Here is a 27,639-nt window from a genome sequence, read left to right as displayed (position 1 = left end):
TTTCCAACAAATGTTAAAGGCTGAAATCAATGTTTATATGGAGACCAACTGGTCCTCAGTATCCACTGTGGGCGTGGCTTGGCACTTTAGGTGATTCTTAGGGGTCAGATCATACAGTATGCCTCACTCATCAAAAAGTCCAAAGCATGAGGACTCATGTAGTTGGAAGGGAATATTAAAAGTGCCGAGACAGAGCAGAAGCAACGAATGTCATCTGAGGGCCTCAGAGAATTGAAATTTGATTGAAATACAGATATAATACTATTTTGTCATGGAAGGTGGAGTTTTGGCTATTTAGGGCATGACAGTCTTACTTTGAGTTGGGGGACAAAGCAGTGAAGCTTTTGGCTAGATATATAAAGCAGAGAGAGTCTTTTTCTACCATTCCCTCAGTGAAATCTGCTGGTGGTGAAATTTTTACCTCAGCTATTGATATTAATAATGATTTTAAAGAATTCATTCTTGATCTTTATAGTTCTACGTCTTCGTGTACTGATGAAGATATTAGAAAATTTGTGGAACCATTGGAACTCCCTAAACTGACAACTGAGCAAAAAAAAAATTCTCTTGATTCTGAGATAACCTTGGAGGAGCTTTGCAAGGTAATTAAGGCCTTGCCTACAGGCAAGGCTCTGGGGCCAGATGGCTTTGCTGCTGAATTTATTAGATCTTATGCTACAGAATTGGCTCCACTTTTGCTAGAAGTTTATACAGAATCATTAATTAATCATGGGTGGCTCAGGTGGTAGAGCGAGTTGTCCATTAATCACAGGGTTAGCGGTTTGATTCCTGGCCCACATAACTCCACATGCTGAAATGTCCTTGGGCAAGACACTGAACCCCAAGTTGCTCCCAATGGCAGGCTAATGCCTTGCATGGCAGCTCTGCTGTCATTGGTGTATGAGTGTGTTTGTGAATGGGTGAATGAGACAGTGTAAAGTGCTTTGTAGAACAGCTAAGGTTAAAAAAATGCACTATGTAAGTGCAGACCATTTACCATTAAAGAATGGAAAGCTTCTGCCAACTGTGACATGAGCCCAGATCAGTCTGATACTTAAAAAGGACAAAGATCCAAGTGAGTGAGATTATGGGATCTAAACTTGGTATTGGAGGAGGGAGTGTGGGCTTGGATTCTGTCAAGACTGCATCTAGAGATGCAAGAGTTTGCCTTATGCAATTTAAGATTTTACGTAGATTTTATTGGACCCCTCTAGATTATATAGGCTTGGTCTTAAAGACACACCCACCTGCTGGCGATGCCAATCAGAAGTTAGAGACACAACCCATGTCTTTTGGGGGTATGTTAAGATCCAAGATTTTTGGTTGAAGGTAATTTGTGTGGTGTTTTGGGCACTCAAATTTTACTTTGCCCCAGACTTTGTATTTTGGGCGAGGGGGCGGTCATAAATTTGGGGGACAAATATATAAAAATGGTGTTCTGTGTAGTATTATGATTGGCAGACAAATTATTTTAAGGGGTTGGAAGTCGGACAGAGCGCCATCATTTCTGGAGTGGTGTGCAGATATGGGGAAGGTGGCAGCTTTTGAGGAGGTAGCAGGTAGAGGCTGGGGTTTGGGGACTTGTTTATCAGAAGGTAGGGTAGGTATTTGGCGGTTTTGGGGGACTCTTGGGGAAAGGATGGGGAGAGAGAAGTTTAGTTTAATTATGTATGTTTATTATATATTTTATTTATTTTTTTGGTTTGTTTGTTTGTGTGTGTATTATTTTATGTGACCACAGTGGTGTTCATTGGGGGTTAGGGTGGGATTGGTGTATGGGGAGGGATATTAGTGGGGGTTAAAAGTTAAATGTTGATTCGGTGTGTATGTGTTGTGTTTTTCTCTGTTGTGTTTTTTCTTTGAATCAATACAATTTTGTAATTACAAAATATACCACAGTCAAATTATCTTTGAATACAAACAAGACTTTATTGCTAATCTAAACATAAAACTAATCTAACACATACAAACATGAAACAGGTTGGTGACTAAAGTGAACAAAGTGACGAGTAGAAATGATCTATACAGAGAAAAGGAACTTTATGGAGTCTGTAGACAATGCCTTAAGAACCATTGATACTTTGGGTAATCTGATTGCAAATCGATTTAGACTCTAAGTATTTAAATAATACACCAGCACTTTCAGCAAAAGTCTGGAGATATATTTGTGTGTCGTTGCGAAGAAGAAGAGAGAGCATTCTTCCTTGGTACCAGAGCTTTGCGTTGAGAGTGGCAGAACCCCAAAGGTGTCCTGAGCCAATCAGAAGTGACTTTTCGGAGTCACATGGTCAACCACCTCCTTCCTTTTCAAAGTTGATTTACAATCCTTTGTGTAAAGGATTCTTAAAAATTCCCAATCAAAATGGTACATGTTTTAACCATACATTTCATATCTTGGATACAACTGAATATACCAAAAAATTAATTAAAATAAACATTCCTGAAATGGAGAAAGAATCCTAACGATAGTAAACATGATGTGCTTTATCATGAATAGTTACCATTCTTAGTAAAATTACATGAATAACATAAGATTAAAGATTATAATCATCAATTTGTCAGTTATAAGTGATTACAAATCACTGCACATATTTTAAAGGGTACATACATTCATTCATTTGTCAGTTATAAAAGTGATCACAGGTCATAACATCATTTTCAGAATTATCTAGCAAGGCTAGGTATTGTGTATTTCAGTACAAGGGTGATTCCATGCATTTTATAGGGTTAACTTAGCAAAGTACTGTGACTTTGTGTGAAATGTTCCTGGATTAAGATGAGATGTCTTAGTATTAGAATCGTGCAAACACGAGGGTCTCATAAGGAAACCTGCTTTAGCTCTGTGTGGAAGTTCAGAAGGTCATGCTGAGTCTGCCCTATGTCACTGTCCCATGGGTTGAGGGGCCTCTCTGACCAATGGCCCTTTTGTTTTAAATCATGCTGTTTTAGCAGAATGGTTAGTCTCCTTGACCATTTTATCATCCAAAGTCAGGTCTCAACCAAAGGCCTTGGCGCCTAGCAGAGCAGAATCTTTTAATTTATGACATTGAGGAATTCCAGGGGTCTCTGTCAGCCTTAGTTTTGTGACAGTTACATTTTAGGCAGATGCAACAAACTTCTCATTTAGCTGGGCCATGCCAGACTTTAGGGAGCCATTTTGGCAGCTCTTAGTTTTATGGCTTTGAGGAATTTCCAGTGTTATAGGCCATCTTGCTGAAATTCTGTTTTAATTCTTCTTAATTTCCTTCTGCTGGGATAATCCGATCCTTCAGCGCAAAGCGCAGTGCTATGTGCAACGACCGTGTGCAACGTCTTATCCAATTTTTGTGAGAGCACTAATTCAAATCGCAATTTTCGTTTTTGTTTCCACCTGTTGTCACAGAGTGATTTTTATGTCACTGCAATACAGACCAGTGGAAGAAGTTGGAGACAGTAAAATGTTTGGAATTGGTAGGATATGATTTTCTGACCACTTAGTTATTTCGATTATATTTTTGTTTCATTTGAAGTGTACATTGTTAGCCCAGATTTAATATCTAATTAAACCATTTAATTACAATATACTTAAATGATTTAAGTTTAATTGCATCACTATAACGTGTAAGTATATTCTACTAATTTGTAGACATATTTGAATGTGTGAATAACTAAGTTAAATGGCTTAAAATTATTACGTTTTTGTCCTGACCACACCTCCGCCACTTGAAAAAAGGGAAGTCACATATGTCATGTCTCATAATAATGAGAATATATCTCATAATTATGATGTTGTATCTCATAGTTATGATTTTGTATCTCATAAGTATAAGATACTATGTCATAATTATGACTTATTATGTCATAATGACTTAATATTTCATAATAATGAGAACATTTCCCATAATTAAGACTTATACTTATGTTCAGTCATTATAAGATCATAGAAAGTCATAATTATGAGATTTCTATGAGAATTATGTAATTATTATGAAAACCTAAGTCATTATTATGAGATATGTTCTCATTATTATGGCATACTATGTAATTTTTTTTTAAGTGGCAGAAATGGGTTTCCGTATGTTTTGGCCATCACTTCTAAATATTTCAAATTCATTTCTGAGAAATCACATTTTTCTGTCGATTCTGTATGTCTAATGGCACAGTACCCATGAGCCTCTGCATATGTTACTATGGAGACGACTCTGGCAGGATCAGCAAAATATATTCAAATATATTCAGTATTATATTAGAATGTTGTCAAAGGTGGCGGCTGCATCTTTTAACAGAATACAGCAATTGGCAGTTTCTTGAGGCAATGCACGATGGGAACGTGAATGCACACCTGGCCTTTAGATACCTCGCCAGCCCATCCCCCACACTAATGTCTCTGACACTGGTCAGCTGTTGCGGAGTCAGGCAAAGTCATTTTCTCGTGGTTGCAAAAGTGTGTGCGAATTTGATGAGCTGTTGGTGAGAAGTTGGAAAATTTGTTTTAACCAGTTTGACAGACATTTTTTTGCTTGTTACATTTTTATAATTTATTAATTATAATAATTGTATTTATTTATCACATGTTATACATTTGCACATATATAGTGACATTTTTTTTTTTTTTCACATATCCCAGCTAAGCTTGGGTCAGAGTGCAGGGTCAGCCATGATACAGCACCCCTGGAGCAGATAAGGTCAAGGGCCTTGCTCAAGGGCCCAACAGTGGCATCTTGGCAGTGCTGGGGCTTGAACCCCTGACATTCTGATCAATAACCCAGAGCCTTAACCACTGAGCCACCACTGCCCCGTGAGCATTTTTGTGAGCTGTTTGTGAGCAGTGAAAAACGTTGTTTTAAATAGTTCGACTACTTTTCTCACTCGCATGTGGCAGACACCACCGTGCTTGAACCCCCAACCGGTGAGTTCGACAGACATTTTTTCGTCTGTTAGGGAAATTTTTCATTTATTAGCTAGATACTTTCCATACTCGTGTGCTTAAACTCCCACTTGGCGACGCATGAGGTGCCGCACACTGCTTTCAGCTGAGGAGAGAGGAGGGCGACAGGACGAGTGCTGAACCATGGTCTACTGAATCTGGTGAGTGCATTTAAGTTAACGTTAGCGACCACGTTGTATTTTGACACGGCTATTGACTGAAATAGATTAAGTTAAAGTTAATTAATGGTTTAAATACAAAAACAGTATCTACTGGATGTAACTCCAGTTTTATCTTGGTTCATAGTTCTCTAACGGGCTTTTCTATGATAAATTAACTTGGTTTATTGTTTTGCAGGTCACAGGAAGAGATGTTTTGGAAGTGTGAGTATTGTTCTCATAACTGTAAAAAGAGAGCACAGCTATTTAAACATTATAGGCTCAAACATGGAAGTTATGCAAGAACGGAACCATTTCCTTGTTTACATCAGGAATGTCTATGTACATTTAAATCACTCAGTGCACTAAAAGTACACTTATCCCGCCTTCACACCAAAACTTCAGATCAGCAACCAAATGTAGATGTACCAGTTAAGTTTTGCAGTCTGTCATGTGGGTTTGCTGAGTCTTGTTCTGAGGCTGATTACTTTATTCACCTGCATACTGCACATTTAAAAGTAAACCATAAAGTCAGGTGCCCTCATAAAGACTGTAACTTTGAAAGCAGTGTCTACTCCACTTTCAAAGCATACAAGAGTAAAGTACACAAGGAACATAACTGGAAGAGGTTCAAGTCAGAAATCATTGGCCATGATTATGTAAGCCATGACAGTGATGCTGCACAAGAGCAAATGTCACATGCTGATGATATGGAGTAATTAGAAGAGGTGATTGAAGAAGCCAGTGAGAATGAAAATCAGATACTTAAGCAGGCACAAGCTGTCTAAGGATTGAATTTACTCATTTGTTGACTCAAATAACATTAACACATAAGAAAATAGAACATGCAGCTGGAAAATGGGTGTATATATATATATATATATATATATATATATATATATATATATATATATATATATATATACACACATATATACATACTGTATATGACCATCTGGGAGTGGTTAACACTGTGTGACCCAAATCATGTAGTGTTGGGGGTCATATATGGGGTCATTTGACCATGGGCTTATACATGGTTTGCTATGTTTTATGTTTCAGGTTTATTACGAGTTCAACAGAGTGGTGGGGAAACATCTCAGAGAAAACTTATTTGATGCTCTTGACCATTTCTCTCCAAGCCTGATAGACCTCTTCAGGAAGAAGAAAGGCCTCACCGCCCAGCTTTTGGCTGAGCTTTTATGTCAGACAAAGGTGGGTTGACTTGTCTACATTAGTCTACTCTCTCTCTTCCCTCTCTCTGTTCCTCTCCTTTCCCTTTGCCTTCCCTCTATCTACTTCCTTCTCATCTCTTCTCTCCTTTGCTCTTCTCTCCCCTTTCCTCTTTTCTCTGTTTTCCTCTCCTCTCTTGTCCTCTCCATTCTTAAAGGGATAGTTCACCCAAAAAAGAAAATTGTCATTTACTCACCCTCATGTCATTCCAAACCTGTATGACTTTCTTCTATGGAACACAAAAAAAGATATATTGAGAAATATCTCAGTGGTTTTTTGTCCATACAATGGAAGTCAATGGGAACCAATGTGTTTGGTTACCAGCGTTCTTCAAAATATCTTCTTGTGTTCCACAGAATAAAGTCATACAGGTTTGAAATGACATGAGGGTGAGAAAATGATGAGAGAATTTTCATTTTTGGGTGAACTATCCCCTTAAATCTCTTCCTCTCATCTTTTTTTCTCCTTTTCTCCTGTCCTCTCCGCTTTCCTCTCCCCTTTTCTTGTTTCATCTCTCCTCTTCTATCCTTTACCCTTCTGTCCTCTACCTTTTCTCTCCTCTCTCCTTTGCTTTTGTGTCATCTCCTCTTGTCCTGTCCTTTACTTTCCAGTCCTGGAAATTTGCAGTGTAGTCATAAAGAATTGTGGGGAAGTTCAGGAATTTGATTAATACATGTGAGTATCCTTAGCAAATTGTGTTGTACAATATGTGTACTATCTTCCAGACCACTGAGCCAACAGACATTAGGTGCCTTTGTCTTCGGGGACTGCCGGTCATTTTGGGGGATGATCCTTCTGCCTTCTTCAAGAACTGCTTCGAAAGTATTTAATTTGGTGTAAATGTTGCATGTACATAGTTATTTTTTTTATTTTAAGCCATTAATGAAGACTGTCTGCTACTGATTTTCAGAATCATTTAATCAGCATTCAGTATTTCCCAGACTTTTATTTTATGGCCAAGCAAATTTTAACTAAAAACATTTTTGAATATCTGTATTACTGATTTATGACATGACAAACTGAAAAGATTTGACTATAAAATCAGTAAAAATGGGCTCAAATGAACATTTTTCTCTGCTGTGGCAGTACAAATGAAAGGAAAAACTTCGACTAATGGTTTCTGAGATTGAAGGACAATACTTGCAGTAATTGGATCTGTACATTACAAGTATTTGTTGCAAAACTGTTCACTGAATATGGTTTGATAGCTTGGCAGTTCAGGAGAACTTCAGTCATAGCTGTGCTGAAAAGATTTGAAAAACTGCTCCCAGAAACTTAAGTTGTATGACTCCCTTTACATTTGCCTAATTTTTTTGTTTTTTTACTTTACTGTCACCAGTTGGAAGCTACATGTATTTCTTGTCCCAAACTCAAACATGAGTTTTGGGTCTGCTCGTTGTTAAATCCTGGTTGTTCCAACAAGCGTGCTCAAAACTCCCGTTTCAGTTTGGGAGCCAAAGACATCTGCAAAACTTTCCACTGGTGACAGTAAATTAAAGCAGTTTAGGCAAATGTACTTGGAGTCATGTGATTCACAAAAATGTTGCATGGTAACATAGAAGTTTCTGGGAACAGTTTTTCACATCTTTTGAGCACGACCGGGGCTGAAAGTGGGTAAACTCTCTCCATAGGTGCTAATCTACAAAACCATATTTGGTGCACAGTTTTTAAGTCAGTACTTGTAATGTACAGATCCAAATATGGCAGTTGACAAAAAGTCATATTAAGACTGGTATTGTCCTTTTAATAATTACTTTCAGTGCAGTTTATATTGCATGGTGCTTTTCATTATACAGTCGGAGGTACCAGGCCTGATTTCAGATCAAAATCACTGAGGGTGCTTCTGAAAATAGAGGGGGTGCTCTGAATAAAGTGGAGATGTATCGTAATTACAAATTTTTAAAATATATTAAATCATGTTTAAATGCTACTAAAACAACGTAAATAACAGTTTTTTATGTACAAAACATTTATTGCTTCATTTTTTTCACATGATCTGTCGCTGAAATTGTCAGCAAAATGCTGCACCTGCAGATTGGGACATACTGATTTGCACAATCATACACATTTATACGTTTTGATGCACCAATTGTGTGTTCACAAACTGCAGGGCTTCGAATTGGATACTTAAGTGTTCCAGTGGACATATTTGTACCCAACCCTCTGCGGTGTTTCAACTGTCAAAAATACGGCCATGGATCTAATGGCTGCAACAAAAAACATACCTGTTGTAACTGTGGGGAGGTAGGCCATGACAAAAGGAGCTGTGAAAAACCATCAAAATGTTGTAATTGCTCAGGTGAACATTCTGCTGCATCAAAACAGTGTCCCATGTGGATCAAAGAAAAGGAAATACAGAAGATCAGGTGTACTAAGAGAATCAGTTACCTCGAAGCAAAGAAAATGGTGGATGTCGTCCCTGTTTTTACGCTGAATACAACCTTCGCCTCTGTTGCAAAAAAAGCTGTGAGAACAACAGACTGCCAGACAGATATCACCTGGATGCATAAAGACAAACCCCAAACCATTAACCATAGTAATATTCCCCCAAAGAAGAAGAACACAGGAACCCAGAGCGAAACTCTTCTAAATGACATTCACTCCAGTCAGAGCTCAATAACAGCAAACCAAAAGGCAAATAAAAACAATGGTAAGGCAAGTTCTTCACAATCAAAAGTATCCCAAGATGAAGCCTCAAAGACAAAACAAACAAAAGATGTGGAAATGAAAGAGAATGAATACCATAGTAGAAGTCCATCCCCTAAAGGCAGAAAACTGTCCCTATTCTCCCTAATAGGTAATGGAAAATTATATCATCCAATGGAACTGTCGTGGTATCAGGGCAAATTTTACGGAGCTGCAGCGTCTAACTGCAATTATTAACCCTCTAGCCATATGTCTTCAAGAAACACAATTACCACCAGACGGTACTCTCTCTTTTAAAATTTTTACAAGTTTTAACACTTTCGGTCCCAGTGATAAGCAGGCTTCCGGTGGTACAACTGTTTTGATAAGAAAAGATGTGATCCATAGTCAAATAAATATTAATAGCAAACTACAGGCAACAGCAGTACGCCTGACTTTGCAGAAAACAATTACAGTCGTCTCTATCTACATTCCTCCAAATTTTTAACTTGACACACATGGACCTAGATCACCTTATCGCTCAGCTCCCATCTCCTTTTATTCTCATGGGACATTTTAATAGTCATAACACTTTGTGGGGCAGTAATCACTGTAACACAAAAGAAAAGAAGATTTTATAGATAACCACACCTTATGTCTTTTAAATAATGGATTGAATACCTATTTACATCCAGGACATGGAACGTACTCTGCAATCGACCTAACAATTTGTCAGCCTGAATTATTTTTAGACCTCTCATGGAAAGTTTGGCATGACCTCTGTGGAAGTGATCATTTCCCAATCATTGTAACCATCAAAGGCAGAGAGGAAGAAACAAATGTACAAAGATGGCAAATTAAAAAAGCAAATTGGTATCAATTTCAAACCCTCTGTCATGAGAAACTGACACGGTTTCCAGAAGACAGCCCAGATGCTATGCAAAATTTAACTGAAATGCTCTTATCTATAGCTAATGATACAGTCCCAGGGGCAGTGGTGGCTCAGTGGTTAAGGCTCTGGGTTACTGATCAGAAGGCTGGGGGTTCAAGCCCCAGCACCACCAAGATGCCACTGTTGGGCCCTTGAGCAAGGCCCTTGACCCTATCTGCTCCAGGGGTGTCATATTATGGCTGACCCTGCACTGTGACCCCAGCCTAGCTGGGATATGTGAAAAAGAAGAATTTCACTGTATATGTGCAAAAAATGTATAATGTGTGATAAATAAAGAAAATTATTTATTATTATTAATTAATTAATTATTAATAATTATTATTAGTCCCAAGAACATCTTTAAACATAAAACATAGACGACATCCATGGTTTGATGATACATGTAAGGAAGCTATAAAAGAGAGGAAAAAAAACTGAAAGACTGTTCTTCAGACATCCATCAACTGAAAATCTTATAAAACTCAAGATGAGTAGAGCACGAGCAAGACGAATTATAAATGAAGTAAAAAAGGAAAGCTGGAGAAGATTTGTTTCCAACGTGACAAGTACTCCATCATACAAAATATGGAACCTGATATGGAAATGAAGGGAAAAAACAACGGTCCTCAAATACAACACATCAAACAGCACAGCACACTCTTGACTTCAAAACAAGAAATTGCAAACATTCTAGCAAAAACTTTCGAAAACAATCGTCTATTGAGAACTGCCTTCCTGCTTTTCGAACTTTTCTTGCTCAACAAGAAAAAGAAAAGATTAACTTTGGCTCCAGTAACACAGAGCCATACAACCAACCTTTTTCTATGGAAGAACTACAGCGAGCCATTAAAAAAATCCCACGAAACAGCTGTTGGACCGGATAAAATCCACTATCAATTTTTAATGAATCTACCCCACCTTTCCCTGAATATGCTCCTTAGAATTTTTAACTCCATCTGGATATCGGGAAAAATCCCATCTGCCTGGCATGAAGCAGAAATAATACCTATTCCAAAGCCAGGAAAAGACCATAACGACTCCATAAACTACAGCCCTATAGCTTTAACCAGTTGTTTATGCAAAACAATGGAGAGGATGCTCAATGATCGCCTGGTCTGGATACTGGAATCTAAACACCACATAAGTAACGCCCAGTGTGGTTTCAGGAAAGGTCGAAGCACTACAGATCACCTTATTTGTCTTGAAAGCTATATTCGTGACGCCTTTACCAGAAAAGAACACATTGTAGCTGTCTTCTTTTTTCTTTTTTTATTATTTATTTTATTTATTTTATATTATTTTTTATGGCTGATATAACTTCTTGTTTATTTGTCACACTGGATATAAAAGGTCAAGTCGAGCACATTGAATTGTTGGATACAATACTTCCAATTAACATTGTTTATTGATTCAACCATTAAATATATACATAGCAGGACACACATAAACAGAATCAATATACAACCCCCCCTCAATCCCCCACCCGACCCCCAACAACACCCCAGTGGTCACACAACAAAAATTAATTAATTAATTAATATAAAAAAAAATTTAAAAAAATAAAACAATTACATACATAAAACCCCTACACCTCTCTCTCCACTGTCCCTCACCGAGAGCCTTGCAAAAAAGACAGATATCTGCCCCACTTCTTCGCAAACATGTCCAGACTCCCCAGTCTTTTGGATACCCCCTCCTCAAGAGCTGCCACTCTGGCCATCTCTGAACACCACTCCTGAAAAGTGTGTGCTCCAGCCGACTTCCAACTCCTCAAAGTGATCTGTCTGGCGATCATAACACTAGTTAGGACCCAGTTTTTCATGTGCTTATTCTCCAAATTAATGATTGCCCCATCTCAGAGTCAGAGTCTGGGGCAAAATACAATTTGAGAGGCCAAAACCTCACACATAAAACTCTGAATCCTCATCCAAAATTCTTGCATCTTAACACATCCCCAAAAGACATGGGTTATGTCTCCATCTTCTAATTGACATCGCCAGCAGGTGGATGTGTCTTTAAGACCAAGCCCATGCAATCTAGAGGGGGTCCAATAGACTCTATGTAAAATCTTAAATTGCATGAGGCAAACCCTTGCATCTCTGGATTCAGATTTGACATTTTTTAGAATCCCAGCCCACTCTCCCTGCTCCAATACCAAATTTAGATCTTTCTCCCATAATCTCTTAAGAGAAGTTGAAGTTCCGTCTCCCAGACTCTGAATTAGTATGGAGTAATACACCGATGCCTCATGACCTTTTCCAAAAGCAGTAATCACCTCTCCCAGAGTGTCTGCTGCTTTAGGAGGGTGTAAACCACTCCCAAAAACAGTACAGAGCAGGTGGCGCAGCTGTAAATGCTTATAGAACTGAGATCTAGGAATCCCAAAAAGTTGAACCAAAGTTTGAAAGGATCTCAACACTCCATTTTCATACAGGTCACCGAATGTAGTAACCCCCCTCCCAATCCACTCTGACCAGCAAAAAGGGGACTTGTTGATGCATAGTTTGGGGTTCAGCCATATGCTCGAGGCAACATTTAAAAAAATGTCAGAATTAAACAGTCTGGACACTTTTGTGCACACCGTGTTCAAGTGCGAGATAATGGGATGTAACTTAGCTTCTACGATTAATTTGATAGAAAGGCTCTGCAGTGGCGAAATAGGGGCAAGAACATCCTGTTCTATACAGAACCAGGGAGGGGCTCTCTCAGGTGGAAGCGACCAATGAGCCAAATGTCTGAGACCGAATGCATAATAATAAAATAAAATCTTAGGTAGGCCTAGCCCACCTTTGTCAATCGGCCTATGTAACGTATTGAAATGTAATTTGGGACGCTTACCATTCCAAATGAAAGACTTTGATATGCTATCAAATTGCTTGAAATAAGAGAGGGGGACATCTACAGGGAGAGACTGCAGTAAGTAATTTAATTTTGGAATACAATTCATTTTAATAACATTAACCTTCCCAATCATAGATAAATGTAATGAAGCCCACCTGCCCACATCGCTCGAAAACCGTTTTATTAAGGGGTCAAAATTAACTCTAACTAAATCACACAGATTTGCTGGAAATAAAATACCCAAATACTTAATGCTCTGTTTGGGCCACTGGAAAGCCGTTTCTGGGCAGTATGCTGTATGACTGTCTTGCCCTGAATAACCAAAACTCTACTTTCCGCAACAAAATAGTATTATATCTGTATTTCAATCGAGTCAATTCTCTGAGGCCATCGGATGACAAACGGCGCTTCAGCTCTGCTTCGGCATTTTTAATATTTCCTTCCAACTCCACGAGTTCTCGTGCTTTGGATTTTTTGATGAATGAGGCATACTGTATGATCCGACCCCTAAGAACCGCCTTAAGTGCCTCCCAAGCCACGCCCACAGTGGATACTGAGGACCAATTGGTCTCCATATAAACACTGATTTAGCCTTTAGCATTTGTTGGAAATCAGGATTTTGCAAAAGGGACACATTAAGGCGCCAACTATATGATTTCTTTTTCTCTGTATATGGCAACACCTTTAAACTCACCAGAGCGTGATCTGAGACTAAGATATTTCCAACTGAGCAATCAACAACAGATGAAATGAGGGATTTGGATATAAAAAAAATCTATTCTAGAATAAATCTTATGGACTGATGAAAAAAAATTATAGTCCCTACCAGATGGGTTCAAAAGTCTCCAAATATCTGTAAGACCAAGATTTTTACACATCCTGTGAAGCGTCAGTGTTGCTCTAGGGGGCTTGCACACTTTTGCTTCACTATGATCAAGGACTGAGTCCATCAAAAGATTAAAGTCTCCTCCCAATATTATATCATGAGGGGTGCCAGCGGTTTGCAAAATCCCTTCAAGATCTATAAAAAATCCCTGATCATCAGCGTTAGGCGCATAAATATTAGCCAAAAGCGACCTTTGCCCTTGAATTTCAGCTAAAACAATAATGACTCTTCCTAATTTATCTTTAATCTGTTTGAGAAATTTGAATTGTAAATGTTTATTTACCAATATAATGACTCCCTTGCTCTTACTTGAGCCAACACTAAAAAAATATGTCCACCCCATATCTTCCCAAATTTTTCAGCTTCCTGCGGGGAAAGATGCGTTTCTTGAAGAAACACTATATCATATTTCTTATGTTTAAGAAAAGTAATAACCTTCCTTCTTTTTATGGGGTGCCCCAACCCATTTACATTCCATGTGGAGAGAGATAGTACACTCATATTAACATTTGACATTTTGATGTAGTAGAAAAAATAAATTGTGTGTCAAAAACAAAATTATACAGACCACATTCCCCATTAGTGAAACAATCAAACCCCGAACTTCCCCCTGAACAAAACAAACAGAAAAAAGAAAAACGTGCGCATTAACCCTGCACGCAAAAGCGCCAACTGGCGACAATCCCTCTAAACTCAAAAGGTCCATGAACGCCCACGAGCCCCCACGACAACTTTGCCATCGGATTGCTCAATTTTGCCCCTCAAATTTGTGAAGCAAAATTACATAACAGAAAATACTTTGTAAAATAACCCCAAGCCAAAAGGAAGAATGAACACAGAACATGTAGATTAATTCACAGAATTGTTTTGAAGGTGTGATCCTCCACAAAACAAATTTCAGCTGATATAAAACCATTTAATTTCACAGATAGACAAACAAATGTTCAGTGAGCCAGCTGTTATGAGTTCAGCGGATGACGTAATCATTCCAGTTCCAGCCGCTAGGCGGAGCCAACACAAAAAGAAATAAAAACTGACATCCCGGTTCCCCGGATGGTCAAGTCAATTCACTCGGAGGCTGCATAAAAGTATATACCATGACTTACTCAAACCATCAACTTTATAAAAGACATCCTTTGTGTGAGCATGTAGATATTTTGCAGTCATCCGTAGTGTCCACTCTCAAACTGGCCAGGAACTTCTATGCAATAGCCTTCATCAATGCAAAAACTTCTTTAAGGAAAGTGTTATTCACAAAACAACTCCAGCAGCTAGGCGGAGCCAACGCAAAAAGAAACCAAAATGACGCCCAGCTTCCTCAAAAGCCAGAGTAATTACAGCGAGTCAGACCCACTCATATGAGAAACATCCAATGGTTTACTCACGCATTGATTCAATAAAATACATTGCCTGATTTGTAAATACTTTGCGACCATTCTTCATTTCTATTCTCAGTTTGGCCGGAAACATAAGAGCAAACGAGATCTTTCGCCGATGTAAGAGTTTCTTGCATTCCTTGAACCGATTGCGTTTCTCTCTTGTCGAACTCGCAAAGTCCGGGAACAAGAAAATATTATGATTCCTCCAAGAAAGCTTCCCTTTGTTCCTCGCCTGGCGCAACACAAGATCTTTATCGGATGACCTCAGAAATTTGGCCAGAATCGATTGGGGCCTGTTTCCCTCAGCAGATCTGTGAGCTGGGACTCTGTGAGCTTGCTCGATTTCCAGCTTGTGGCCTGTTATGTCGAGCAGACTCGGGAAGAGGTCGTCTAGGAATTTCACCATATCTAAGCCCTCCTCATGCTCAGGAATTCCAACAATTCTGATGTTATTCCTGCGGTTTCTATTCTCAAGATCTTCAAGCTTTTCAAGAATACGTTCCAGATCAACTTTGGTCGCGGGCCGATTAGCGGTTAATTCCCTCTCCGAAGACTCCAAATAATCTATTAGTTTCTCAGCATCCGACACTCTTGTAACTAACTCAGAGAATTTTATTTCCATCGGCGTAATCGATTGACGTATTACAGCGAGATCCTCCAAGTCAGCAAGAACCTTCGTCAACATCACCGACATGTTGGACAACTGATGCTGAATCTCCTCTCCCGCCGCGCCATCCAAAACGAGTCCCTGGTCTGTAGGCCTGTTGGGGCTTTCATCCTGAACAGGTAAGTGTCTTTTAATGTCTCCAGAGCCTGATGATTTTGACTTCTTTGCCATGTTTTACCTCAAAGAGCAAATGTGTATCTGGGTGTCTCGAATTTCACCAAATTTTAACATGAGAATAATAAAAAATTTAACAAAGTGTGCAGAGCTCGTCGTTCACACGTCTGCTTCTTGCATGGCATCACGTGACCTCGTTGTAGCTGTCTTCTTTGATTTGGAGAAAGCCTATGACACGACATGGAAACATGGAATTTTAAAGGATTTGTACCAATTGAATTTTAGAGGTCAACTGCCAATCTTCATTGAAAGTTTTTTATCGAACAGACTTTTTAGAGTTAAAATAGCAAACACCTTGTCTAACCTACATAAACAAAGACTTGGAGTACCTCAAGGAAGTATCGTATCAGTAACCCTCTTCAGTATTAAAATAAATAGCATTGCAAAAGTCATTGGCTCTGATGTCCTCTGTAGTTTATATGTAGATGATATCTGCATTTGCTACAAGAGCAAGTACATGAATACTATCGAGCGAAAAATCCAATTGAAGATAAACAAAATGCATTCCTGGTCAACACAGAACGGTTTCAAGTTCTCACAAACAAAAACCATCTGTATGCATTTCTGTCAGCTTCATTCACTACACAATGAACCAGAGCTGTTTATGGATGGAGTCCCCATTAAAGTTGTTAAAGAGAACAGGTTTCTTGGTATCACTTTTGACAACAAGCTGTCTTTTATTCCTCACATTAAATCAGACAGCTCAACTCTCATGAACTTGTACAGAACCATGGTATGCTCAAAGCTGTTCTATGGAAGTATCATTTATGGATCAGCTAGGAAGTCATACATACGACTTTTGGACACTGTACACTGAGCCTACAGAACATCACCAATCCAAAGTGCGGAAGCCAGTGAACCTTCTTTGGAAATCAGACGCCTAAAGTTGGCCTTACAATATGCAACCAAACTTATGAAATATGAAAACCCAACCTATTCAGCAGTTTTCCCACTTCAGCATTCAACAATATGTGAAAAAAAAACAAGTTTCATTCGTCCATTTGGCCTACGTATAAAAACCCATCTGGAGAATCTGAAAGTGGATCTAAACAGTGTGGAACAGACACATTTCTGCAAAATTCCTCCATGGGATCTCAAAAAGCCTAAAATCCATCTGGATTTAACAAGGAACCAAAAATCCAAAATGCATCCGAATGATTTCCATCAACAATTTCTGGACATAAGAGCAGTATACCCACAACATATCCCAATATACACAGATGGATCTAATCTGGAAATAAAGTGGCAGCAGCTTTTGCAACAAACCAACTGTGTCAGGGTATCAGCGTCCCTGACCAAAGTTCAGACTTCACTGCTGAGGCAAACGCTCTAATACTGGCACTGAAGTTTATTGAGACTGCTCCACAAAATTTAAAAAAAAAATTTTATTTTTATAATAACTGATTCAAAATCATATCTTGAAGCATTGGAAGCTACTAAAACTGATCACCCAACAATCGTGAAGATTTTAATCAAACTGTCATCTCTTGAAGCAAAGAGTTTTAATATTATTTTCTGCTGGGTACCTGGACACTCAGGAATATCCAGTAATGAACAAGCAGACAGAGCTGCCAGAGAAGCACTATCTACTAAACCAGTAAAATGCCCTATACCTTCCATAGATCTGAAACCAACTCTGAATGTATATATCAAAAACAAATGGCAGTCAGAGTGGGATCAATGTTTAAACAACAAATTACGAGAATTAAATCTTGTTGTTGGAACAAGATATGTGTTCCCTTTTAATAATCGCTGGGATCAAGTCATTTATACAAGATGCCGGATAGGACATACCAGACTCACACACCAATTTTTACTATCAGAAGAAAATTCACCAAAGTGCTCATCTTGTCTGAACCCACTATCCATTAAACATATTTTACTGGACTGTCATACCTCTACACATCTGAGGAACCTGTATTATTCAGTTGATTCTTTTGAAAAGGTTTTTAATCCAGTGAATCCAAATTTAGTTTTAAGGTTTTTAGGAAAAATGAATCTTATACACCTCATTTAACTTATTAAACTATTTTAAATAACTAAACCTGGTTCCCACCATGAATATAGCTATAGAAGCTGGCATGTCGTAAAAAATGAAAGAAACAAACACAAACTGCAGGGAATTTTGTGTGTTTGATAGGATTCAAGGAAATCTGCTTGCCAGTTTACAGAATTAGACTTACATATTCAATTGAGCAGAGGTGTGCAGTTATTTTGGTACAGGGGCCACATAAGCCGTTAAGTAGATCATGGAAGAGAGAAAATAAATATTCTGCATAATTGTATCTTTTAAGCCCAGAAGTAGTAGTGCACTCATGAATGATGCACAATTTCCTGAAGTGTATACTGATGGGACCATTCTGCTATAGCTTGAAGTTTTGCTGCTACATTTCTATCACGTGTTAGTAAAACTGAATTAAGAATGAATATAATTATTGTTTATTTTACCAGACTTCAATGCAGTGTTAATTTAGACTCTACATCAGGAGTCTGGTTTAATAGTAAAATAAAATATTCAGAAATTATAGATTCTGAAGGCTTATTTTAATGTTGGCCGCAAAGTGGACATTTGTTTTATTCTCAGAACATTATCAACCTGTTTACATGCTCATGGGTCATGATGTGAGTCTCGTCAATGGTTTATTTGGCATCCCATTCAGCACACAACTGAATAAAACAGGCTGCATGTTTTATGTTCTAGAGCGTGGAAAACATTTCTTCCACTCTCTGTAAGAAAACTCTCAAAGTCAGGAGTTCCAGGTGTCAAATGTTAGAGTTTACTGAACATACCAACAAACCAGAGATGTCAGCTGAGATCTGACTCTCTCTGTCAACACCCTTAGTTCTTGTACAGTTTGTTATCTAGCATTACCTCATGCCAACGCCATCTTAATATCTTTTGTATCCAATGGATTTTGTTTCCCACCATTATTTCACAGAGCCTCTAACCTCTTTTCAATGGTGGGAACTTTTAATTCAAAAATAACATTTTAAATTCATCATGAAAGTATACATTCAGTTACTTTGATTATTGGTTGTGTTACTTTTTTAACTTTGCTGTACTTTCCAGAGCTTTCTCATGACTCAATACCATAGTTCTGTGCTTACAGCTGAGGACACAAAAGTATTTCTTGCAACATTTCTGCTACAGCTTAGTGCACAAAGCGTTTCTTGTAACATCAGCCCTCTTAATCCTCATATGCCCTCTCCTGAGTCACACACAAAGCTATTCTATAGTAGTATTTTTCTACATTTGATATATAAAAAATCTACTATATATTCCCTCCTTTGAGACTTATAAAAAGTCTCACCTTCTATCGCCCTTTTCCCAGAGTGCAACCGCACAAGACAAGCTCCATCATTTCTTTCAAGTCACACATTCCTCTAACAATGCCTATACTTATGGAACTGCACTCCGGAGAAGCAACAAGACCAAACATCTCCCTCCACATTTGACTAGAAGGAAGTAAAAGATCTCTTCGGTCCCTAGCTAAGTTCTTTTCTGGAGGGTAACAGTAATCAAATTCTTGTACAAAGCATGTGCGTGCAAAGGTAGCCTTGCTTTATGCAGAATACATCAGTGATTAGACTTATTTCAGTAGGTTAACATATTACAGTGATTAGACAATAGTAGGAGAGCCGCATCGGATACGTCCCACGGTGCCAGAGGAACCCACAGACATTTCCGGTAGCCTGGAACAGACAGTGGGTTTTTAAACCACCAGTCGAGTCTTGCTTTTGCAGCTCAGCACTGAGATGCTTGTCGATCCTGTCTTTGTGATGTTTAATTCTCTAGACCTCCTGTGGCACTTTCAGTGTTTTTAAGAGTTCATAAATCATTCTGTAGTAATTTACTTGATTATTAGTACCTTCAAAGAGGAGTTAAACAAGACATTTATAAGTGCATATAATCACAGTAAACCTTCTTTCATTTTAAACTCTGGTTCTCTTACCTAGTTACATTACCTTGTAACCATCCAGCTGAGAACTCCCAGCAGGGTAAAATCACACATAAATTTATAAGGGAGGACTCTGCTGACTATAATTTAACCAGACTCAGAAACACCAAACACAGAAATAATTGCAAAAAAAGTTTCACATATATCACACAAAAATCATAAATACAAAAACAGAGGGTCAACACAAAGACTGTTGCATGTTTTTGTTGTCAGGATGAATAAATATATACACTAAGAAAATGAGCTTATCGGTTCATTGTTCAAGAGATGGCTTTCCTTTGGTGTTCTCGTAGCATGGGTGTAGGTGGAGATAGGGAGATATTAAACAAAGGATGAGCAAACAGTCTAGTAGGTAATTTCAAGTAATAGCTCCCAACATACACGTGTTTTAAAGGAATTCAGGCTTCAGTTTAGGGTACGTTGCAATAACTGTATCCTTGTAGCACTCAAACGTCCCTTTATCAGTTGATTCACTTTATCCAACGATGACATTGGCATGAAGCATTAAAATTCCCACAATAAGCAGTACAGCATATGTAGTGGAAGTTGTTCAACCCAGTAGAATAAGAAAGATCAACATTGTGAATGAGGGTCGAGAAAGAAGTTTCTAAATAGAAACATACAGGCTAACATTAGCACCATGTATAACCACATTGAAATGACCCAAATGAGACATAACCCACCAAATATCAGATATATACACAATGTTAACAACACAAAAGGAACATAATACTTACTTGGATGAGCTTAAAACAACAGTTTCTCAACCCAGACTCTACACACAAGGTTAGTACAAGAGCAGGCTATGCTTCTCTCTAACCAAACATTTCTTACTCTACTTCTCTCTGTCTTTTATCCAGAGAAGTGGTAGTATAGAGAGCCGCCTGGAGCATGGTAGTGGTACTACAACTTGAAACCATAGAAACAGCTCTATGGGCCATTACAACCTCATAACATGGATAATGATCTGCTTCAGAACATCATTCCCTTTCATTCACATGGTTTGATTAAACAACAAACATCATTTAAAAGAAAATAATCACTTCAGGAAGGGGTATATGCCAAAATAATAAAAATAATACCCTCTAACTTCCTGCCTACTCTATCCATCTAGAGGACTACCTAATTTTATTACAAAAGAAAATACAATGAGTATACTGACTCCCTTGCTATCCAAACACAAGAGAAAATTGAAAATAAAGAGTCAAAATAAAAGGCACCCCTTCCCTACCATTTTTGTGTCATGCCAGGGTTTTTACTAGAATTCATCCAGCTCATCCAGTCCAGGGCCTATGGTGAGCCCTATATCAACTCCAGATGGCTTCACTGACACATTGAGCATCTGCTTAGCTGCAACATTGGCCATCATTGATCTGAGGAGAGGCACAACGCAATACAACAACACCACAAAAATAACAATAGCTACAGCCATTATCCCCAGGATCCAAATAGATTGTAAAACCATTTGCCACTATATTGATCTCTTCCAGCATTGGCAGTCACTTCCTCTTGTAAGTTTTTTAGCTTTTGCATGGCTATGGTAAAGGATCCATCAGGAGCTGTATTGTTTGGAATATAAGTACAACAGTCAGCTCCAAACATTACACAAACCCCTCCTTTTTCTGCCAATAGCCAGTCTAGGGCCTGTTTTCTTGACTCAGTCTGGGTTTCAGATTCTTGGGGGTTCCATGTTAACATGGTTACTTCTTGCATTAGTCTTACTCTAGTACATATTCTTTTCCAATTTTTAGGTAATATAACTTCCTCCACAAATCCAAAAGTAATCTGCTATGGCTGCTGTTTGTTCCTCATATATTTTTAGTACAGGGGAGACTAGAGTTTGGTTCTCACAATTTATAAGGCAATTTCCCATGAGTTTGCCCACACACCTTGTAGCTTCTTTTTGAGATGGTATGCCAAATCTTGGAATGACCTCTCTGGTCAAAAATTTTATCACAGTTTGAGCTCCCTGGTCTGCTGATGGTACTGCCTCTACCCATCTGCTGAATCTGTCTGTTATCACCAACACGTATCTTTTTCCTCTTATTGATTTTGCCATGTCCCCATAGTCCATTACCAGATGTTTAAATGGTCCTTCTGGGACTGGTATGTGACCTATTGGTGTCGATGTACCCTTTCTGACATTGTTTTGTGCACAAATTTCACATTCAGCCAAAAATTCATCTACCATGGCCTGTAGATATGGGGACCAATATCCCTGTCTTTTTATTTTCCTAATTACCTTCCCCCTTGCCCAATGGTCAAAACCATGCGCATCAGAGATTAAAATAGTAAGGAGTGCCGTTGGTGCAATCATATGACCCTCATGAGATCGCCATATGCCACTGATATCTCTGCTCGCACCTCTGTGTTGCTATATGGTATGTTCATTAGGGCCAGCTTGCTGCTGCATTTTTGCAATGTCATCTAATTGTGGTTGAGGCTGAAGCAAAACTGATACAGATGCCATCACTGCTACTTGGCATCCTGAAGCTTTTTTGGCATGTAAGTCTGCAGCATTATTGCCTTGAATCATTGCCTTTTATGTGCTTGACATTTGATTATAGCCAATTTCTTTGGATGCATCATGGCTGAAATGAGCTTGATTATTTGGTCGCTATGCTGAATTGGAATCCCATCAGTCTTTTTGAACCCCGTTTGTTTCCAGACTGCTCCAAATAAATGGCATACTCCATGTGCGTATGCGGAACCTGTATAAATATTAACAGTTTGATTTTTGCTAAGAGACAAGCCTCAGTCAGTGCTTTTAATTCAGCCAATTGTGCTGAACATGGCTGCTCACAATGCTGCATCACAATTGGAACAAAATTGTCATTTCTTTTGACAACAGCATACCCTGCATGATTTCCTAGATGGTCTCTAAAGCATGACCCATCCACAAAATAATCTGCTTCAGCATCTATGATTGGTGTTGATTCTAGATCTGGTCTTAAACGAGTAAAAGCTAGAGAGTCCATTACACATTCATGAGGTGTTCCCTCCCCTTCTAGAGGAATGAAATTGGCTGGATTTATTGTTGTACATTGTTTTATGGAAATGTCTGGGTAAGTTAACAGTATTGAATGTCAAACACCTTGCTTGTGTTAAAACAAATCTACCTTGCTCTAATAACTCTGTTACTTTGTGATGTGTGTAAATTATCACTGGATAGCCCATAGTCACAGTGGAAGCTTTATCATAAGCAAAATATACTGTTGCAAGTCTTTGATAGCATGGCGGGTAGCCTTGTGCTACATTGTCCAACTTGATGCTATAATAAGCTATTGGTTGCTTTTTTCTTCCACTACAGGTCTCCTGCATTAAGACTGCTGATGCATATCCATCTCTTCTATCTGCTACATATAAATGGAATGGTTTAGTAGTCTGGGGTTCCTAACGCTGGAGCTGTCTGAAGCTCTTTTTTTTTCTTCAATGATTCAAAGGCTATCAATGCATCCATATCCCATGTTATTCGAGCTCAGAGATTTTGATGCCGTGTCTGTTTCATCAGTGTTCTTAAGGGAGCTGTTTTAATAGCATAATTTTCTATCCAATCAGCACTAAACCCTGTCATGCCCAAAAAGGTCATTTGTCCCACTGTTTGTGGTTAGGGTGCTTCGCTTATGCCTTCCAATTGGCTTGGTGATATAGCTTTAGTTTTATGCACAATGATTCGTCCTAAGTATTCAACCTGTGGTAGGCAGTATTGAAGTTACTCCTTTGAGACCTTATGGCCTCCTTAAGCTAATTTAGTGAGCATTTTAATTGAATCTTGGTGGCATTGCTCTAATGTTGTTGAACAAATCAACAGATCATCTAAATATTGTATCAATGTGCTATCCAATCTAAAATCTTCCAAATCAGCTTTCAAAACTTTATTGAACACATGTGGTGAATGTTTAAATCCCTGGGGCATTCTGGTGTATGTATTGTTTACCTTGATAGGTGAATGCAAAAAGGTGTCTGCTTTCCTCTGCTAAAGGGATGCTGAAAAAGCAGAACACAGGTCAATAACAGTAAAATAATTGGCAGAAGGAGGAACATTAGTCAATAACGTATGTGGATTTGGAACTTCTACAGGCCAGTCTTCCGTTACCTCATTAACTGCTCTCAAATCATGCACTAAGTGCCATTTTGATTTATCTGCCTTAACAACTGGCAATATGGGTGTGTTGCAATGACTTGCTGTTTCAATTAACACCCCTGCCTTATTGAATCCCTCAATTGTTTATTCAATTCCTTCTACAACTTCCTGTTTTAACAGATATTGTTGTTTTCTTGGTAGTTTTACTCCTGGTTTAAATTGAATTCTAATTGGATTAGCAGATTTTACTAAGCCTACGTCTGTATCATGTTGAGACTACAGTTCAGCAGGCACATGTTTTTCCATTTCTAACATTAGTTCAACTGTTTTTGAATCTGATTTTTCTTTTTCTTTAGTAGTCACCACCACCCTTGGACTGCCTCCCATAGCAGTCTAACAGAATTTTCAGGCATGTTTTCTCTACAGATTCAAAGATTAACAGATTTTCTGTGGCTTCCCACTTTTTCTTTACCGCTCTTTCCATCATTGGTCCTAGATCTTTTGCCTGACTTCCCATACTCACATATAAGGTCGTCTCTCTTTTTTTTCACTTATCATCTACTGGTCTTTTTGCCTGTCTCTCAGCTTTTATTAATTTTATTCCATGATTTTTAAACAACTGCAATACTTCCTGTTCTTTTTCTCTTAACTTCCCTTTTTGCTCTTTTTTTTTGGCTTTGTGATTTTTTTTATTTATTTTTTTTTTATCAGTGCTTCCATTTCTCTACACATAGCCACATCAAATGCTCCCTCTTTTTGTGTTTAAGCTCTTTGTTCATTTTTTCCCTTTTTTTTTTTTTTTAGACAGCTCCCTTATTGTGTCTTTACATATTGGATACATTGAGCACATCTGCTCTACTGGTGTTGATGTCATTGTTGCTTAACTTTTATCATCACAGTGTACATTATATTTCAATGTACCTCTCTAACCCCAGCTCGTATCTAGCCTTAACTAGTCTTCAAACAGGCTGGTCAGACGAGGATCACTAAAAGTATCCGACCCCTGACTTCCCCTGGGCTTTTGCTGAGTTGAGGACTTGTCACAGTTCCTAAAGTATTTTATTGGTCTTTCTCAGATATTTCAGAATAGCATTTATTTGTTTTCTGTCTAATGGTTTTATAGGCACTTCCTCTGCTCCTAACCAATATGAATTGTTCTGAATCCAGATAATGTCTCCTCCTGTTTCCCAAGGTCTCTCACTGTCTGTATCACATCAACTAATTTTCCTCTGACACAGAAAGGCCTTATACAGAGAGAAACTGTAAGCTAAGCCGTTTTCCATAGTTTCAGACTGCATCAGAGTAAATCAGAGTATTAAATCAATAAAAGAATGATTAAATATGTAACACATACTTCTCCTCATACATATCTTTCATTGGAGGAATCAATTTCCTCCCAATTTGGTCTTTCTGTCCATCCAGGATAATTGTCATTGTATTGCATTAGACCATTCACATTGATCAGTGTCATTTGTTTTGTTATAGCTCGGATCAAGAATGATTTGAACAATGGTAACACACAACAGAACAGTAGTATTCCTCTCACAAGAATAGTTGTTTCAATCATTATGCCAATTTTAGCCAACCATGCACCCCTATTTCTTAAACAATTCCATTTAGGTAGTTATAAACAAACAAGACAAGCAATCTTAATCTTTAGTCACCACCATGATTTTTCCATTCTTCATTACTATTAAAATATACATGAGTTCAATAAAAGTATAAGTAATAAATCATCTTCCAATCTAAATTAATTATCATACAAACATTCCCAGGTTTGTTTCATACTTTAAGTCAGGCACTCCCTTGTCTGCAATGGCTCTCAAAACTTTACCCCAAAAACCCAATCTATAAATAATCTGCTACACAGGGTGTGATCAAGCACAGTGACAGAATGCTTGGTATTTAACACTGTGATAAGTTGTTTTAGTAAAGCGGTTATTATAATGCAGTCGGGCTGAGTGGAACTCACAATTTTAGGGCAGATCTCTTCTAGACCTCCCTTTTGATGCTTCTGACCTAAGAGCATTCATCCATTTCCTTAAACCCATATCAAACCTTTTTGGGCAGGTTTCCAGGGCGGTGATGTCCTGCCTTAGGTTGCCCCCCTTTTTGCCATTAGAGAGTCTTACCCGTCATTGGGTCATCACCTCTTGCCACTGGTCTCAATACCGCTCAGTCCTATTGGCCAATCCTTAATAATTTGGTATCAGTAAACAGATATTTTCTTTTCAGAGAAAATATCTGCTTAGCACCCTCAAGCACCCCCGTAGAACTGGGCCTGGGAGGTACATTTTGGTGGACAACACGGCATTATCTAACTGGCATGATAATGTCTTCTCCTTGTCAATCTGTTTCTTTCTCTGTTAGGATGTAACTGACAAGGACTCGTTCAATCAGACTCCAGTGGGAATCCTCTGCATTGATCAAGAAAGTCCTCAGCTAAACCCATCCAGAGTGGGGATCGTCTTGGAAGGGAGTTTGGTGATGGATGAACTGGCCAACCTGCCTCAGGCCTTCTGTGTCCTTTTTGGACTGATTTATGCCCTGCACCTGGACTACCCCAAGTGCATGAAAAACACTTGCTCCTTTATTCAGCAGGTAATGCTCAACCTGGGAAAAGGTGAGCTGACACCCAAAATTCAGTCTTTGAAAAATCAGCTTGCAGTGTAAAACGGGCTTCCCAATAGTTATACTACTGCTCCAAATATCAGGTGGTTAGTTTGAATGTTGCACTTTTAGAATAACATGTTTGCTGTTGTGCACTGTTTGCCTTGTATGTTTTATGGTATTGGCACTGATTTCATGGTTTGATTCCACTCTGATTCACAAGGTCCCTATTTGATACAGACTTAGATTTGATTCCATATGAAATCAGTTCAGGATATTTCAATTACAATAGTGCATTTGTTGAAACAAACTAGACTTTTTCATGTTGTTTTATGGGAAAAATTTTCTCAGGACATGAATGACACAATTGTTGCTACTGTTTCAAGTATATGATTCAAGTTTGTTGGGGACCCTCCAACCTGTAACTCAGGAGGTACCAGTAGCTCTCTACTTGTTTCTGAGTAGCTCACCAGGCACTCACTCTAAAACAGCATATTGCTAGAAGCTCTCATAGAGACAAAGGTTGGAAACCTCTAAATTTTGAAGAAAGTTATCAAGGCAAGGCATTATGTTCCTTGACTGTGTATTGTTGTCTGTTGTATTTTCATGAAAAGTTCCAAAATGAAATAAAACAGAAAAAGAATGTACTTTTGTTATTTGCTTTTTTTTTCTTCTTCTTAATTTAATTATCTAGTTATAATATATATAAACTTAATTTAACTTAAGAAATTAAGTGGAGTAATTGGACAGAGCAATTGATATTACAAAAGATTTCAAGTTAAATTAACTTTGCATTTAGTGTATTGAACTTCAAATAAAAGTTTGAAGTGCTGGAATTTTTAAGTTAAATTCACTCAAGTTATCAGTTCACATTACTTAATTTTTTTAAGGCAACCAGTTGCCTCAAATTTTGATTTTGGTCAGAAACATCAGTGCAAAAGCGACCTTCCTTTGTAAGTGTTTCTTGCATTCTTGAATCGATCACGATTCTCTCTTGTCGAATTCACAAAATCTGCGAATAAGAAAATGCTGTGTTTCTTCCTTTCTAAAAAAGGAAATGCCTTCCTTTTTGTAATTAATTTCTTTTTATTGATTCTTACAATAAATAAAGAAAAGCAAAACATATATACATAGAATCAACACAAGGTGACACACACAGGTTTAAATGGCAATTAAAGGTTAATTT

The 27,639-nt window shown here is 38.2% G+C and overlaps 2 long non-coding RNA genes across 3 annotated transcripts in view; both read left to right on the top strand.

Moving 5' to 3' along the window:
• LOC127418192 (uncharacterized) overlaps positions 1 to 27,639 on the top strand; it is a 364,269-nt gene that overhangs the window by 336,288 nt on the left and 342 nt on the right. The gene's annotated exons all lie outside the window — the stretch shown is intronic.
• On the top strand, positions 1,818 to 27,037 carry LOC127418187 (uncharacterized). 2 transcript variants are annotated; one of them, XR_007893377.1, is made up of 5 exons: positions 1,818 to 5,067; positions 5,264 to 5,289; positions 6,127 to 6,279; positions 7,023 to 7,119; positions 26,214 to 27,037. It is a non-coding gene; the product is annotated as an uncharacterized LOC127418187 (long non-coding RNA). The 2 variants fall into 2 exon arrangements; XR_007893376.1 differs by lacking the exon at positions 26,214 to 27,037 and having other exon boundaries at positions 7,023 to 11,253.

Source organism: Myxocyprinus asiaticus, chromosome 27, assembly GCF_019703515.2.
Source record: "Myxocyprinus asiaticus isolate MX2 ecotype Aquarium Trade chromosome 27, UBuf_Myxa_2, whole genome shotgun sequence".
NCBI lineage: Eukaryota > Metazoa > Chordata > Actinopteri > Cypriniformes > Catostomidae > Myxocyprinus > Myxocyprinus asiaticus.
This window is presented reverse-complemented; position numbering and strand designations above follow the sequence as displayed.